Below are 17,399 nucleotides of genomic sequence, written 5' to 3'. Positions count from 1 at the left end.
ATTATGTACGAATACACTTATTTTGTTAATAATAATAATGATAATAATAATAATGTAAAATATAAGTGTACTCTGCCCCCTGAGAAAAATCTTGCGGGTGTCCTTGTTTTTGAGGGCTCGTAGCGTCGAAACTGGGCGTCAAGCAAAAACATACATGATTTTTAAGAAGCTGTTTGCCTTAGTGCTCTTTATACGTTGTTAAAGTTCTTGCGGTGGCACATTGATTGACTTGGTTTACTTCACTTCCCTTTTCTGCCACTTTTGGTTAATCGCGAAGATGAGAATGAGTGATGAAGATACACTCACAAACACCCATGCCCAGGCCGGGATTCAAACCAGGGACCCCTGGCATCGTAGCGAGCTGTGCTAACCACTCCGGCACGAAGGTCGGCGGTGGCACGTTGTATATGAAGCTTAAACTTCATGACGAGAACGAGACAAGCATTTACAACTCGAGCCGAAACCGAGTATCTGCCAATTCTCGTCTCGATACCAACCAACAAAGTTCTGATTTCCTTAACTGATTGCCTCCCAGCATGCAACAAAAACAACGGAACGACGAGATCTTTAAAAAAAAAGTGACTCTGAAGGAAAACCACAGACGATTCGAGATGAGTCACTCTCCTTGCACAGAAACTGAAGTGCAAGCACAGTGGACGCTTTGCAGCCAACTTGTGCAAGCCAACCATTTCGTTCCGCTTCATGACACTTGTCCGAGGCCTCTCCCTCATCTCTTATCTTTCCTAAAGTCTGGATCGAATTAACGGATCAGAGGAATTTTCTGCCTTTGTGTGCAAGTTTAAAGCAGTCAAAGCTAACAATTACCTGCTTCATGCACTGTACGGCAGCAAAGAGTTAATTAAAGGAAACCAGATTTTCACTCTACGAATGTTCATGAAAACTCTTGTCTGTTCGAATCTTGGGGCGTCGTCAGACATTTTTGATGGGGGAGGAGGGATCAGGCCATTGAAAAAAATGAATGATACAAACTCTAACAATCATAATCTTTATTTTAATGATTATGATTCTTATTAACGATAAGAACTGTTAACAAGTAATATAAATGAACCTATTTATTCCAAATGTAATTATTATTACTACATTCTTTGGGAGACTTCGAATTGCTCCACCAGGGTGGGCGACAAACCAGCACAACTGATTTTCATTATTCTTTTATTATATTTCATACAGTTAGTGTACTAAAATGCATAGTTACTCTATTTTGTTATTATCTTTTACACACAGAAGGAAAAACTTTAAAAGTTAGGGCGAAATTTTAGTTATGAAGTTTATGTTGGTTATCTGTGACATAAAACTCTAATATTTGGACTTTGACAACTGTGGAGTTATTTAAATTGAAGAATATGAACAACGTGGTTCCTTTATTTTATGTTCATTTTTCTTTTATCTAACTCGGTTTTTACTTTGGTTATTCTGTTCTAACACTAACTAACCGAACTTTCTTTCTGTTATCAATAATGAAAATAACAAGCTCTCTTTTCGACACCCCTCCCGAGGCCCATGGATGTGAGTATCTAACTACAGGGTCAGGGTGTTCCAAACAAAAGTATACCCCAAAACAATTGTTGGTAACCTTTGGGTACATTTTTGTTTGAGACACGCGGTAGTTGAGAGATGCATCGGTAAATTTTGCTAGGAAGGAAGATGACGCCCTTGTTCCACTGTTCTACAGCATAGGAAAATTAATGTAACCAAAGTTAGACAATCAGAGAAAAAGGTCAATGAATACAGGTGAGACCGTCGCAGACGTCCAATGAACAACATTAGATGGCGACATATCAAAATTTGTGGATCGAAGAATTCTACTATAGTTTTATAAATTTCATGCAATTAGTTTCTTATGTGGGAAGTAAATTATTTTCGATTATCTTTGGATATCATTAATTTCGAAAAGAAAAAATACAACTGTATTTTCGTGAAATATTCCAAGCATCTCGAAGCTATGCCAAAATGAATATGCTAAAAATTGCTTAACACAAAAATAAACGTCGGGCTCATGGTGCAATCTTATCGTGTGAGTTATCAAGTTTTGCATTGATTAATATTAGTGTACCGTACACAAGATAATAGTGTTTTTGATTGAGAAACTAAAGTCTCCAATGTTCCCACATTTGAACAATTTTTTATATGCATGTAGTCCGTTTTATTATTATTATTATTATTATTTAGATTAGTTTTGAAGCAGCTAGGATTTCAGTCACACACAGATATTTCTTGTCTCGAGTTTCCCACTCACCTATCGATTAACGTAGTAGATGGGATACCGAGAGCTTGGTAATAATCGGGACGAAATCGAGACTTAGTGTCCGACTCTTGGTCTTGTTTAAGACATTGGAATGCTACTAAAAAATATCAAAAGCAATTTACGTAATTTAAATATACATATTGTACAATATTAGTAAAGTAAATTACTGTTCTATCTAGAAGAGAAAACCTCTCTGTGGCGCTGTCGTCGAATTTTCAACAATACGCGAGCGGAGGGAGAGTTGGTGATGAAATCCTGCCCCTGCGTTGCCAAATCATACTGCATCCTTAAACATATCGTGCCAAGTGATTGCATCTTCACGAAAGGGGGGGGGGCGTAAACAGCGAAAACAGAGACGTAATATCTAACGTTGTTGAATTTTTTGACAATGAAGCGAGGGAGGGAAGTGATAAATATGGCGACACTGATTGCAAGATGAGTTAACAAATAAATGACTTTCCACTTTAGTTTGCGAATTGACCACGGTCGTTCTCTGCTTGGATCTACTGTACGTACAAGATAACTTTTCATTTTATTGTAATAAATTAACAATGATATTATTTATGTAAATAGCACGACTAATATTTTTTTTCCTTCCCATGACGCAGTCAGGTCTGGACTACCGGGGGGGGTTAATTTTGATTTCTGTCATTTAGCGTCGCGTTTCTTCTTCTTCTTGGCTAATCGCGACAATGAGAATGAGTGATGATATCATGAAATTTATAAAGGGACACTCGGAAACATCACCCAGGTCGGGATTCGAATCCGAGGCCCAGCTGGCGTCGTAGCCCATGGCCTCAGTCTATAAATATCAATAACTAACTAACTAACTAACTCCCTAGCCCTCTTAAACCCGAAGGTTCATGGCTGCAGCAACACAGGCCTTCCATCTTTCCCTATCTTGAGCAAGATCTGTATACTCTTTTCCATCCCTACCGATTTCCCTTAGGTCCATCTCGACGTTGTCCCTCCATCTTCGTCTTGGCCTTCCTACAGGTCTCTTACCATCAGGTTTCCCAACAAGAATCCTGTAAACTCCTCTTTCCTCTCCCATTCGTGCCACATGGCCTGCCCACCTAAGTCTTCTTGATTTAATTATTCTAATAATATCTGGACATGAATACAAATTATGTAGTTCTAAATTATGTAACCTTCTCCATTCACCTGTCTCCTCATCCCTTTTAGGTCCAAAGATTTTCCTAAGGATCTTATTTTCAAATACTCTCAATTTATGTTCCTCATTCAATGTAAGGGACCAAGTTTCACATCCATATAATACTACAGGCAAAATTACTGTTTTGTATATTTTAACTTTTAGTTTCTTAGATATTAAACGAGAAGACAAAAGTTTATGAAGAGAGAAGTAACATGCATTTCCTGAATTAAGCCTACTTTTTATTTCCTCTTTAATATAATTTTCATTTGTTAATATTACTCCTAAGTATTTGAATTTGGAAACTGGTTCAAACGAGTTGTTATCAATAATTAGATTTTGATTATTATCTAACACTTGGTTTCGGCCTGTAAGCATATATTTAGTTTTCTCTTTGTTAACTTCCAAACCTATCTCTTTAGCAGTTTTGAAAAATATTTTAGCATTATTCTTAATTGTATTCACATCATCCCCCAGTAAGTCTACATCATCTGCATATGCTAACAACTGAGTCACACCATTTAATTTTAGTCCTTCATTAGTTTCTTTTACCTTCCTTACAGCATATTCTAAGGCAAAATTAAAGAGCAATGGAGATAATGCATCTCCTTGTTTTAACCCATCATGAATTGTAAATTTGTCAGACATATTAATACCCACACGAATTTTACTTTCTGTTTCACTGGTGCATATTTTTATCATACTAACAAACTTCTTAGGTATTCCAAACTCTACTAATATATTATATAATTTATCTCTTTTGACCGAATCATATGCTTTTTTGAAATCAATGAATAGCTGATGCACATTTTGATTATATTCCCACTTTTTTCAAGTGTCTGTCTGATGTGAAAAATTTGATCTGTAGTTGATCTGTTACGTTTAAATCCACGTTGATAATCACCTATAATTTCATTAGCATATGGGGTTAGTCTTGTTAAATGAATGTTAGATAATATTTTATATGTTGTTGAGAGTAGAGAAATTCCACGGTAATTATTGCAGTTCATTTTATCACCTTTTTTAAACACAGGAACAATTATGGATTCTTTCCACTGTTGAGGGATTTCTTCTTTATTCCATATTAAACAAATTAATTTATGAATTTGACATATTAATGAATTTCCACCATATTTAATTAACTCAGCTGGTATTAAATCAATCAATCCTATAACCGCATAGAGCCATGATACTTAAAATTGCTAAGGAAGGAGCGCCATGTGAATAGGTCCCGACCTGTGTGGATACCACAAAATCATTTAAAAATCAAACAAAGTAGATTGGTTCGTTGATTTGGTATTTTAAGTCCACTTTATGCCCAGTAAGGCTAATCGGGACTGGACCTACAGTTTAAAGTGGGATCCGAACCACTATGTGCATCCACTGGGTATCGAACGCGGGATCCCTTGGTTACCAGGAAAAGACGCTACCCTTGCGCCATCAGGGAGTCCTTAAGACACTAGACAATGCTGAAGCATGATAGCGTGAAATGGTGTCAATGTGTTTGAGTTTTTTGTTTTTAGTCCACTTTATCAGAGATAGGCTAATCGGGATTGGACCTACAGTTTAGAGTAGGATCCGATCCCCTATTTGCATCCACGGGGTATCGAACTTTGGACACCTTGATTACGAGGCAACGACGTTACCACTCTGCAAATCGGGGAGATGTGAAATGGTGTAAACACAACTTAAACAACACCGATACGTTTTTGTTTGCTTGTTTCAGTTTGTTTTTAAGTTCATTTTATGCGCAGAGAGGCTAATCGGAGGTGGACCTATAGTTTAAAGTAGTATCCAAACCATTAGGCGCCTCCACTGAGTATCGAACCCGGGATCCCTTGATTACAAGGTGACGACGTCACCACTACGTAAGGTTTTGATTCTCTCGGATCTTCGGATCTGCATGAATCACCAAACCGTAAGAGGTCGCTGTTGTTCATGTGGAACTCAATTGTCTCCTACATTCCACTTCACCTAAAAAAGAAGCTGATGCCTACACAATGAAGCCAGTAACCCTTTCGGAGGACGCAGCAAAAGGACCGTGACAGAATCCACATGACCAAGGAACAGCAACTGTACTGCGTCTCAAAAGATGTCGCTAACGTGCCGAGAAATGAGAAAAAGGAATGCTGAAGTTTCTTTGGCGATCGTGACAAGCGAAAATTGATCCTTTTAAAGCCCAATCAGTACCATTAGTACCAAACAATAAGGTCACCTTCCCGTTATTTGTGTGGTGTTTTATATTTTATACCTCTCGAGCACTTGATGAAGATGTTCTGCAATTGTCTAAGACAGAGGTTCTCAAACTGTGCGGAAAAGAAATGTCGAGAATACCCACAAGACAACATTTTTGCTGCAGCTGTGTAGAGCAGACTTCATTGTTTCATACTTGAAAGCATTAACACTCAACAGGAAAATTAGGCTGATTTTGTCACTGACACTCTTATATTTGTTCCACATATTTTTTAAATAAAATACTAATTAGAAATCTATAATAGACTAAATTTGGAGCCGATGCTCCGTTTGAATGTTTCAAGTGTACAACCAGACATCAAGAAACTGTGTTAGACACATTCTTCTCACTAGATACTCTGAGGATTTACAATTTTAAAAAATCCACAATTGTGCTTCACAGTTTGTTTACAAACTTATTTTTGTTCCTTAATTTTTTAACACCATTAAGCCTTGTTTCCATGGTATGAAAAACTCAATATGCTGACCAAGGCAGTAATTTATTTTATTATAAAACATAAACTAAACGTGACGTTTCAACCTTCTAGCAAGGTCTTCTTCACAATAGCGGGCATTACAACTTACAGGAAGGAAGGGGAAGCATCTTAAGAATAGCAAAGAATGCAAACAAGAAAAAGGAAAACAGAGAAGAAGAGGAGGAAGGGATTATCTACGAAGTGAAATGTAAAGAATGTCAGAGAAACGAAAAAGAGGCTGAAAAACAGGTTGAAACAACATAGGGATGATGTACGACTTAAGAGAGAGAGAGAGAGAGAGAGAGAAATGCGATATTTAACAGGACATGACATAGAGTGGGATGAGGCTAAGCAGATAGGAAGGGAGAAGAGAATACTAGTGAGAAAATGGAAGGAAGCCAAGGAAATAGAGAAGAAAGGTGAAGAAGACACAATGAACTGGAATGGGGGACTGAAGTTAAACAAAGAATGGAAGAAGGTGTTAGAAAGAGTGGAAATGACAAGAAAGAAAGAGGAGAGGAGAAGGAAGAAGAATGAAGGAAAAAGAGCGTTAGATAAAGAGTCCAACCACATTCTAGATGGAAGTAAATATGTTTAGCCTTTTAGGTGAAAGTACAGTTGACAAGGGAAAGCCACCTGCTAGAATGTTCCAGAACAACTTTTTAATAGTCTGGAGGGGAGTAATGTTTGTGTATATATATCGTCCTGTTTTTGTACCTTGTTACATTTGTACTTGGTGCAGTGTCTGAAGAAGACCTTGCTAGAAGGTGTTTCACATTTTTATTTCTATAACTATTCATAAAGATTTTAAACGTAGAAACATCCAATAAAACAATAAACGTAGGATTTACCATCTTTCCACATACAGCCCGAATGCCATTTCGTTCTCTTGCAGATACACGCCTCCAACATATCAAAAACGCCCCACCAATCAAGCAGCCAAAAAAAATCCCCAAAACCCACTATTTGGAGAAAACCTATGGTGGGGCAGGAGCGTATATCCCAGGCCAGCTAGGCTATCTGCGAAGCCTGAAGCCTAGAAAGTAAAATTCTGAAGAAAAATCGATTAGAAACTGCGTGATTAACCTGATTTCAAAATTAAGAAAATGGCGATTCTGAAGTTCGCAACCCGAATTCTTAGGAGTTGGCAACCTGAATTCTTAGAAGTTGGCAACCTGAATTCTTAGGAGTTGGCAACCTGAATTCTTAGGAGTTGGCAACCTGAATTCTTAGGAGTTGGCAACCCGAATTCTTAGGAGTTGGCAACCTGAATTCTTAGGAGTTGGCAACCTGAATTCTTATGAGTTGGCAACCTGAATTCTTAGAAGTTGGCAACCTGATTTTTTATAAGCTTGCAACCTGACTACCGCTGGGATGGCGACGTGGCTTCCTTGAAAACGTCAAGAATGAGTCTATCTTCTCCCTTCCTCCATAGCCTAGGACCAGGTGTCATAGCGAGCTAGTCCAGGTGTTAGATTCAGCATACGCCACTGTGGTGGGGGTACATTAGACGTTTAGTTACGACTAAAGGGGTACAATGAGAAAAAAAGGTTTGAGAACCGCTGGTCTAAGATATTTCCAACTTAATCGTGACAAAGTCAATGAGGAAAAGTTGTACAAATTAGTGTGAATTAGGTTCCTTCAGTATTTCAGGTATTCAGCATAGACGTGCGCAGACCCTCTGATTAGGGGAGGGGGTGGGGCAAAGCTGGATAAAGGTTCAACTGCAGAAAAAAACGCCATTTCATCTGTTTTATTGTATTGATGGGTACGGAACAGGGGCGTATATAGTGTGTGCCGGATCCGGGCCCACCAAAAACGACTATATTAGAAGAATTCAAACTTCCGTGGCACTAATGTTCTTTGCATCCCATTCCGCTCCTTTATTTCCCCTCTCTGTGGTTCAGAGACTAGTTTACATATAAACATGATTCCGTACAGCAGATTTAAAACAACTACGCGTATTCATTTCCAACAGGGCGGAGATTAAGGGAGTGTGGAGGGAGAAGCTAACCCCCCCCCCTTGCCCATTTTTGTCAACCAATCGCCGCTACTGATTTCCAATGTATGGGTAATTTATTCTGCAAACACATGGAGGTAACACAACTTACAAATAAAGTGTGTAGGATTGTAAATGACAAGAAATTTGCTAAAGAACGAAGTTCGATAGTTCAATTTCATACGAAATAATGCACTTTCCTTCCCCTCCTAAGTTACTTGGAACTTTCGTCGGCTGGAAAGTACTTAATTTTGTAAAGACATAATATTTAATAACGGTGATAAGATTCCTCTTGCCTCCCCCCCCCCCCCCCCGTTCCGTGCGCACGCCTATGGTACTCAGTGTCCTTTGCTATGTCCCCCGGAAGTCGCACGCTTCACACACAGCGAGAGAGGCATGCGCATAGTTAGGTAGACCCAGACATTAGCCAACCCCCAAAAAAAACATGCGAATGCGACATATGCACAAAATAATTAAGGAAAGAGAAACTGTCCCAAAAATTAGGAAATTCAGAATTAAATTTTATATCTGAGAATTAAGAAATTCATGTGTTACTCTTGTGGTGTGACATTAAATCTACCGGTTAAAATAAAGTCGCATTGGTATAAATTATATACTGAAGATGGCTCGGATCCTATTCTAAGTAAGCATAGCAGCAACAATAACGCAAGTTTCTGGCAGTAGATGGCAGAATGGGATATAATGATTTAATATCAACGGTGACGTAAATAAATAAAACATGAATATATAAATTCACAATGAAAAATATCTAGTTAATGAACACTAATAAACCAAATAGATACTTTAAGCTATTAAAATACTTATTAATGAGAATTTCCAATGAGAATTCAATATTATACATGTGAAATTGTTCCGTGTACACTTTTCTAATAGACTAATGACCACTATTGAAGAGGATCATTAATGTTTATCATTAGTGCTGTACCTAACTATAGCGCCTGTAGCATTTCTATCTTCTATGTAGTATTGTTATTGTAGCTGGTGCCCGATGTTCCCAAAATGGTAATGGTAGTGTACTGACGAAGAATGTTTCAAGAATTTATGAAGAAGAGCAAAAAAGAGCACTCATATTGAAGTTTTAGATAAAGACCATTACATAATTGGTGCAATATCTTCAAGTTTTGTCACGGATATAATTACAAGTGGTTCTCAGTTGTAGTAAAATTAAGAAAATGTAAAGTTTCGTTGTAGAGAAATGAAAGAAATTTAAATTTGTTCTATTACATTACCTATGTAGATTGGGCTTTTAAATGTCTTGCAGCATTATAATTTGTTCATATTGCCCATTAATATAAATATTATAACATAGGGTAATTTTGGGTGAATCGGTTCAAAAACTAAAACAATGTAAATATTTCATATAATTTCATTCAAATTTCAAATTATAGGGAATATGGTATTAAAGCGATCCTTTAACTATAATTTACACTAACTAATAATTTGTTAAGTTCTCTTATTTTTTTGCCCGTAACATTTAGACTTCTCCTCTGCATGACCCTATTCATCTTTAAGAGTTTGGGTGAATCGGGTCACATCTAAGGGTTGAAACGAATCAGTTAACTACAATTGAAATATACATTATCAGTCTTTAATTTCCAATACAAACTTTATTTTTAGAGTGGAGGACCTTATCTCTTGCTCGCACATCTTCCACAAATAAACTTTATTCTCCCTTGTGTAGTCACACATTTCCTGTGTTAACCATCTTTAGATTTTCTTGCCACTGTACCTAATCAACCAATTTCACAGAAACAGGGATGTTATTTTAGCACTTCATATTACAGAACCCACAAAGAGTATTGTTTCCTTCATCACTGATATTTTCCGACTCTGAGTATGATGATGATGATAAGAGCGTGCTGGCAAATTAACGCAACCTTTCTCACCGAGATAAAAACCACACGAACATAATTTTAGTAGCTGCAATACCGGTACATCCTTCTGCTCCACGGTCAAAGTATCCCCTTTTTTCTCAGGGATTTGTCCTGGCCACTCTGTGTTATTCTTTGGAGATAAGAATAAGGAACTTTCTAGAGTTCTGCGGCATGTAGTTGGTTCCACCTTTCCCTAAAAGTCTTAATCGCTGTCTGCATTTTCTCCCCATTCCACGAAGTTAACGATTATTTTGTGTTTCCCCATCTGTAGGGACACATATTAATTTAGAAACCTCTTTCAGGGAAAATGGGCTTATCATATGTTGACCCTATTTGCCCAAAAGCGCAACATTTTTCTGTTCATCAGTTGGATACACTGTACCAATGACAAAGATGGCGGAAAATTTTATAATCTCTTCTACGACAACTAAACACCATGTTGTGCACAAATGCTCTTTGAATTATCGCATGTAGTACAGTACAACACCATGGGTGTCCGGAAGGGGGGCAAGAGGGGCCGTGTCCCCCCCGGAAAATGAAAACCAACCAAAAATTATATATTTTTCACATATAATTACATTTCAGCCATTCAAATTTAAGCAATGTTTTTGAGGGAACAACACTATTATTGGGGAAAATGTACCTTGTTTGCCCCCTGGAATAAAAATACCTTCCTTGCCCCTACCTAGAAAAAGTTCTGCGGACGTCCATGAACAACACTAATAAATACACGTAGCCATTTTTAAAACAGAGTTTTCCTTGTCTACTTACATCTAACACGAGTATTGTCTGTAGTTTCTGGCAGATCCAAATACACTACTTCTTGCTAGCTTCTACGTTCAACAAATACTACAAGTATCTGAGCGCAGTGGTTCGGATACACTTTAAACTCTAGGTCACATTAGAATTCTACGTTTCTTCAGAATTAATAGCCTTGGTAGAAAATATAAGAAAACAAGGGGCTTATAGAGCTTTCAGACCAAAGCGACAAGCGGCACGTGAAACGAACCATCAGTAATGAATGCAACCTTTCGAACCGAAGCGACGCGACTGCTGCCTCGGTCTGTTGCTCGCGAATGTCTGGTAAATGATTGCTTAGGCTCGTGTCGCTTGTTGCTTGTCACTTTGGTATGAACCGAAGGATTGGATTGGATTGAGTTGGTGTTTTAAGTCCACTTTATGCACAGTAAGGTTAAGCGGGACTGGACCTACACTTTAAAGTGGGATCCGAACCACTATGTGCCTCCACCGGGAATCGAACCCGGGACCTCTTGATTCCAAGGCTCACACCGAAGGGACAAGCGACACAGGCCCCTTGAGTCTAAAGCAAAACTTCCATGGTGAATGCGCGAACAACAGACCAAAGTGACACGATGCACACGCAATTGACAAAACAGCCCTGTCCTGGCGACAAGCGATACATACAGCTTGTGTCCCCTCGGTTAGAAAGGCTGCATTTATTATTAAGGTCGGTGGCACAGACACACGTCGCTTATCGATTCGGTCTGGAAGCTCAGTTATTCTCCCGCAGTCCATTGACGTCCGGGCACGCATCCCCTCCCCCCCCCCCGGGAAAAGAGTGTCCACCTAAGAATTATATATTTCACACATAATTTCATTTCAGTCACAGTAATTTAGTAATTTATGTTAATTATTATAAGTACATTGAAGGAACGTGATAATTTCAGACTGAAGCAGTGTATTTTGAGGGGCATCACTATTATGGGGGGAAATGCCTCCTTTGTCCCCCCCCCCTGGGAAAAATCCTGCCCACGCCCATCCCGCAATCTGGTCACTTTCAAGATATCTAAAGACAATCCTTATTCGTTATGAGGGTAATTCTAGTATATATCATCTGGCATCCAGTTCGGTGGGACAGTCATTTGTTTTCACTTTATCTCTGTATCATGGTGACGTGCTAGTGACGTTCACGGGTATGCCATAGCTCTGTAGAGTTCACACGGTATCAGCCTTCGTGGCGCAATCGGTTAGCGCGTTCGGCTGTTAACCGAAAGGTTGGTGGTTCGAGTCCACCCGGGGGCGTTATTTTTTTTCTTAATATTCACACAGAGCCATAAGGGGTAGGAAATTTTCCAACTGGGTCAAATTCAAAAAGTTGTGCTCTTAAGTTAGATATATTGATGTCATATTTAATTATAAGAAAGAAGTGTTTGAAGGGAAATAGAATAAAAATATGACAGAAAGAGAATTAATGAGCCAGACAGAAAGAGTTGCGTTGAATTGTTGTTTTAAGTCCACTTTATGCACAGATAGGCTACTCGGGACTGGACCTACAGTTTAAATTGGGAGTCGAACCAATGTGCAATGTGCCTCCACCGGGACCAGACAGAAAGAGAGAGACAGATAGAGATACATGAACAGGCGAGACATGCACAGAGGGGGGAAGGGAGAAAAGAAGTGAAATACAGAAACGAGACAAACACTCGGAGAGACAGAAGAAAAAGAAAGAAGCGGCAGAGGACAGAGGAGAAAGTAAAAAAGGAAGAGAATGAGTAAAAACGAGATAAAGAAGCGGGAGAGAGAAGGGAAAGAAAAAGCTAGAGAGAGAGAGATAGAAAGAAAGAAATAGAGAGAGAAAGAAAAATGGAGAAAGAAAGAGAAAGAAAGAAAAATTGAGAGAAAGAAAGAAATAGAAAGAAAAAGAAAGAAAAATAGGGAGAAAGAAAGGGAGAATGAAAGAAATAGAGAGAAAGAGAGAAATAGAGAGAGAGAGAAAGAAAGAAATAGAGATAAAGAGAAAGAAAGACATAGAGAGACAGAGAGAAAGAAAGACATAGAGAGACAGAGATAAAGAAAGACATAGAGAGACAGAGAAAGAAACAAATATAGAGAGAAAACGAGATAATCGTTTATACAGTCTAGATTAACTTGAACATTAGTAATGGTATTCTGGCCCAACTGTGTGAGCCATGTTCAATGTTGATTTTCAAGAACCTTATCATAACTCATGTACAATAGAGTACATAAGCAATTCAAGTCGAAAGTGTGACATCTCACGTGCTATGATTTTGACTTATGAAATACATACATAAGAATTTCGCTTGATAAATTTCACGTTGTTTGTCAATAATAAACACATATAATACTCACTTTTAACTTCCAAAAGATATTATCACCCAGTGTGTCTTATTTGTGCTCTAATCTGTAAGAATCTCTTCCAGGTGGGAGGCGTCACGTGCGTTCTGGACATAAGCTAAAACAGGTGTAAATACTTGAGTGCATATCTGATTGCATAACGACAAAGTATGGAAGTGGTGATGGGAACGTAAGAGGGTCATTTGTACATTTTGTCCGGTGTGTTTAATTTGCAAATCATCTAGAGTATCAAGTCTACGGACTTTATCTTGCAAATTCAAATATATCTCATGATGTGTGCCTATTTGTATGGCCTTGGTTCATAAATATTATAATGCACAAAGTTCCATAATAATTTGTGGAATATTCCGAGTATACGTATGAATGCCTCTCCTGTCTAAAGTGGGATAGGGTGTTCGAGTTTGGTCCCATCACATCCGAGCGAGGTGTTCACAGAATCTTCACATTTTATGCAAAATATAAGGTGAACGTTGTATTTCTTTAGGGGTGTATACTTATTTTGTTGTTCAATTCTGATTGATAGAGGTTTTGTCGTACTGTAAACCTCCTGTCATCATTGCCACTGTTACCAGGCATGTCATCCAATAAACCATTGGTGGTGAAGTTATGGAAATAGGGAAAGAATTAGGTCTGTGATATCAATTGTGGGGTTTCTTGGGAAGCACGTGGGTTCAGGTATCCTCACCAGATTGAACCCATTTTACCGGAGGGAATTATGGAACACCCTGTATATCGCCTACAAAAATGACAATAAAGTTGGCATGCGCAGAACGGAAAAGAGCAAAAAGAACATCGGTTATGGTTACTGATTTTTGTTGACACTGCTCATTATGTTTCTCGGTTAACGATGCAATATTAATTTACAAAGTCTATTTTCAAAAGTTTTACTAGAAAAGAATGGCTGTTTGAAATTAGCTGCATCCAGAAAAAAAATGTACAGTCACCAGCAATACAATGGGACACCTACATACAAAAATACTCACTTTCCTACATGGCGCTATGTGTGTTGCCTAACTCTACAGCGGTTGTACGACTTGTTATTGAAAATTTACTATTAAAATCAACTTATCGCCGTAGAGTTAGGCAACACACATAACGCCTTTCAAGGAAGCGAGTATTTTAGGATCTAGATGTCCCATTTGTATTGCCGGTGACTGTACCTTACTTGTGACCTTAAAAATTTACATTATTTCAGGTAGACTGCTAAGACTACGTATTTCGAAATAACCATTCATGGCTTTGCCCATTCTATATACATTATTGTATTTTATTTGTATTAGGTTAGGTACACAGGTTCGTTCTCTTACCCAACATGTATTTGTTTTGTCTCTTAACGAGACAAATAACGCTATCACGTTTCTTCACTTATGGAAAAATCATGTTCAGTAGTTACCTAACAGTTCCGTTACGTACACCCAACGGCAAAAGAAACAGTAGGTGAATTGTCCATCACAATTTTCATTCAGTCTGTTTCCCACAATGTGATAATGATGAATTCAAATTAAAACGTCGATAAAAAGAGGACAATATATGCTTCGAATCAACAGATATCCTTTCCTTAAAACAACGTAAGCTGTAGAATAAACAATAATGAAAATAGCGATGGACAATTTGCCTACTTTTATCTTTGCCGTTGACTGTACGAGCGCAATATAAACTTCCAACACCAGTATTGACACAAACTCAAACTTGCCCCCCCCCCATCTCCCCCACACGCACAACCTGGGCCCTAACTACGCCCCTGGTTAATATGCAAGCGTATAACTTTTGCTCGAGAAACCGGTTGTAAAAAGGAGTTGACTTTTACAAGATTTTGTGATCACAATTATCTGAATTTGAACTAGGCAAGAAACAGCATGGAAAAAGGGCGTATTTTGCTCTATGGAACATAGCCCCCCCCCCCGCAATCTCCAGAAAACAACACCTCAACACAATATCTCATATACAAGATTGAAACCTTTATCAAAATCAAAAAGAGAACAATAGGTGGCAGTCGCTTACTGGAACCCTTTCACGCTAGAACACAATGTAATCTTGGAAGTGATAACCAATAACCTTATCTTATGAAACATAATATATACAATCGAATTGTTAGTTACATTTATTTATGCATGAGACACGAGTTCAAAACAAACTTAATCTTGAAACTCTATCAAATCGAACACTGAAACAGCACAATAACTACATAAGCCTGTGCACACTAACAATGCAAGAATATAAGGCATACTCTAGCTTCTAGAAAGTGGATGTTTGGCTTTTGAAGTGAGTGATATTTTCAAATTTTAACAAATCCGAACATCATGAAAGGCGGGGGAGGGGGCAATGGACATTGCGAAACTTCCGCATGCTCCCCCAAAATGTTGTATGGTTTCTGGAGGAAATTTTACTTTAACATTACAAAAAACTCCCCCAATTTTTTTATTAAAACAACTTTGCATGGTCACAATTGGTTTAATTTTTTGCACATCTACATATGAATATATATACAATTTAAAACTAGTGTTATGTATTAAAAATTTAATAAATGATGTGACAAATCTGGCATCCCGATAGCATAGTGGTAACGCCGCCGTCTTGTAATCAAGGGGTGCCGGTTTCGATTCCCTGTTGAAGAACTTGGTGGTTCGAATCCTACTTAAACTGTAGGTCCAGTCCCGATTAGCCTATCTGTGCATATAGTGGACTTACATTTAAAAATCAAACACACCAGCCCAGCAAGGTCTCTTGTCAATACACAACTCTATAACATTTTGCTCGAGAAACCGGTTTTAAAAAGCAGTTGGGTTGTGCATCATGCACATGCACAACTGCAGTACAAATGAACAAATGCATAGTTATGATTGTAATGGTAACTTTCTGAACTCTAATCGAGTTCGATAGTTAGCTGTCAGTAATGTGCAACGATTATAGACACATATTACTTTCTGAAAATCTTTAAAATACACTAACTACAAGAAGGGTAGGATTTAAACTGGTCCTGGCCATAAGAATTGTCACGGGAACGTAGAACAACTGAACAAGTACAACAAAACACAATCGTCGACTCGTTCCTCAGTCTACAAACGTCTAATTTCTTATTAAAATAATGAAGTTACAACATACCTTGAAATCACAATATCCCAAATGGAGTTCACTGCTGGTTTTACACACAGTCATGTTGTTTTAACAGACATACGCTTATGCACTATCAAGTCGAAAGGTTTTCACCGTGATTGATGCATTAAATGACATGAAATCCGCACACCACAGTATGATAAATCTCACACGTACTTGCCACAGATCCGAACGAATGATGTTGGAAGGGGGAGGTACTGTTACGTGCAGTATGTGAAAGTGGGAGGAGTTCGACAATATCTTCCGGTTTCAGTCGAATAATTCGTCTTCTTTCCGCCTCGGTTAGGAAGGGTTGTTTTCCCTTCACTGGTCTTGTTCCTGTAAAGCCGAAAACCGTCGCACGTGGTGGTGGTGGCGCTGTTGTGCAGTCGGCCTGTGACGTCATCAAAACATTGTGCGGTTGACATACTACATCTGATGAGAAGGAGATTTAAAAGCCTTCGATCTCAGCTTTTTTTCAACCCGACTGCCTCTGAGGTCTGCATTCTAGAAATAGAATTGTTATTCAATTGTCTCGCAAACAAAGAAAAAGCTCCCCCTCCCTCTTTTCCTCAGAAGAGAATAGATAGACATCGTCAAGGCTTTGCCTCAACGCTTTACAAAAGAAACTTGTAGCATTCTTTAGTAGGGAAAAAGTGCAAGGGCAGTGTTTTCGTTTTCTGTCGCTGCAATGTCTACGTGGCTGAGAACTTTTGCGTCGATACTCATCTCAGCATAGATTTACGGCAATTCCATGTAAAGTGAGCCTGGGCCATAGGCGCCGACTCCATGGGGCTTGGGGGGGGGGGGGCTCGAGCCCCCCAATATTAACGATGCGGGGGCAGAGCCCCCCAAATAATTTTGCTTAAGAGGATCTGATGTATTATTTTGCTTCTCTTGTAAAGTTTACTCTGAATTGTGACACATGAAATTAACTTTAAGTACACATTTGAAATTTTCTAGACCATCAACTTTGGGGGGGCTGAGACCGATAAACCATCAACTTTGGGGAGGCTATAACCAGAGACAGCAAAACACATGACTTATTACTATATACTAAGTATGTAATTATGAGTATTGTTAAAATGTTTACTAAGAAGAGTTTCAAAAGACGATGTGCATGAACTAGGGTAGTGGATGGGACATTCTGGCTACAAATGGCTCTCAC

General features: G+C 38.5%; 1 protein-coding gene and 1 non-coding gene across 3 annotated transcripts in view; one reads left to right on the top strand and one right to left on the bottom strand.

The window, feature by feature from the left end:
* LOC145977799 (uncharacterized) overlaps positions 1–16,541 on the bottom strand; it is a 513,473-nt gene extending 496,932 nt beyond the window's left edge. For both annotated transcript variants that reach the window (XM_083110089.1, XM_083110092.1), the window contains exon 1: positions 16,241–16,541. The gene's annotated coding sequence lies outside the window, so the exon portion shown is untranslated. The remainder of the gene's footprint in view (positions 1–16,240) is intronic.
* TRNAN-GUU (transfer RNA asparagine (anticodon GUU)) lies at positions 11,991–12,064 on the top strand. The gene has a single exon. It is a non-coding gene; the product is annotated as a tRNA-Asn (tRNA).
* Positions 16,542–17,399: the final 858 nt, after the last annotated feature.

The sequence above is a fragment of the Lepisma saccharinum genome, chromosome 23 (genome assembly GCF_977018435.1).
Source record: "Lepisma saccharinum chromosome 23, izLepSacc3.1, whole genome shotgun sequence".
In the NCBI taxonomy this organism is placed as follows: Eukaryota; Metazoa; Arthropoda; class Insecta; order Zygentoma; family Lepismatidae; genus Lepisma; species Lepisma saccharinum.
Note: the sequence above shows the minus strand (reverse complement) of the source record. Positions and strands in the feature narration are given on the sequence as shown.